Source organism: Garra rufa, chromosome 13 (genome assembly GCF_049309525.1).
Source record: "Garra rufa chromosome 13, GarRuf1.0, whole genome shotgun sequence".
Classification (NCBI taxonomy): domain Eukaryota; kingdom Metazoa; phylum Chordata; class Actinopteri; order Cypriniformes; family Cyprinidae; genus Garra; species Garra rufa.
The window spans coordinates 26,820,423-26,821,940 of NC_133373.1; positions in this window are offsets into that span (position 1 = coordinate 26,820,423).

Sequence of the window (1,518 nt, forward strand, 5' to 3'; positions counted from 1 at the left end):
TATAAGATTGAGCAGAAGAATGAATGCTGTTTCATATACAGCTTTTAATACAGTAATCAATGCAATAAACTTTCAATTAAGCAACTCAATGGGGGTAAAAGAGGTGACTGACACAGGCTGCTCCACACAGCGACAGAGAAGGCTCGGCTGAGCGAAAAAAAGACTTCACAGCATCACTATTTTTGTTGAATAGATTTTTGTACCTTAACTGGGTTCCGGAGGCAGTTTATAACTTTCGGGAAGCGGAATTTGATCGGGAGATTATTCCATTAGGGGCCGTTCACATGTACAGTAGCGTCTTTTGCGCGCTCAAGTTCGTTATTTCAAATGTAGACGCGCGGTATGCGCGCTCATAATGGAAGCGTCGCGGTCGCGATGCGCTCGTTTTTTCCAGGCACGTCCGCGCCGCATCGAGATAAAAACATCTCAACTTTTCGTGGAGAGCGCAGGTCATGGTTGCTTAGCAACGGCAGACACCAAGGAGCGCAAGCTACAGAACGCTTTGGAAAGAAGGAGAAAGCGGCGCGCCTAGCGTTTTCCACGCTTTTTTAGGCGCAACGTGAAAGCTGAACGGCCCCTTATATGGTACGTTTAAGTTACTCTGTCTTTTGCAGACAGCAAGATGTAGTAGGCTATAGGCTAGTTAACCTTAACATATCTTCCCGTCACTCATTATTTTTACGCCTATTTTGAATTTTACTCAAATACAAATACAAATACTTTTCCACCCTCAACAAATACAAATACAGATACAAATACCGGCTGCTTTGCACACCCCTAGTTCCTTCGTTACTAGTTCTAAAGTGACGTCTTAGAATTAGTAACGGAGGCTTAGGCTCTGCTGTTAAACTGTCAAACTGAGATTTAATTCAGTGGCGGAAGGAAGTAGTTCTGCACAAAAGGTTTTTTTTAAAGACACTCTGCTGTTGTTTCATATGTATATATACACTTGTGATTTCAAACTGTTGTATAAACACAATATCACACTCGTAGACATGAAATATGGCTGTATATCGGCATGCAGTGATTACCTACGGCTGTGCTGATATACAGCCATATCTCATGTCTACGAGTGTGATATTGCTCATATATTACTTGCTCACTGCATTATTCAGAATAAGAGTTCAAACTGCTGATAAGAGCAACACAACAATCCATACAGCTCTAAAAAAGCTGTGTGTTAACAGCTGATCTACATCTTGAATGGCCTAATTTTCAGCAAAGTAAAATTGTTTGGGTGACCCGTATAATGTACATGAATTGTACATTTTATTCACTAGAGATAAATTACAAATACTGTTTTTTTAAAGAATTTAAAAATGTTTTTAAAATAACAAAATAATTATTAATATTAATATTAAATAAATAAATAAATCTCTCTCAGAGTTGACATACAAACCAATCTGAAAAGTTATACATCTAATCAAAGTATCAGCCTTTTGGCTACGATGGCTTAGGTTAAATTGATAATCAGTTGTTATTCCTTTGTTTTTCTGTTTTAAGGTGAACTTCGTAGTA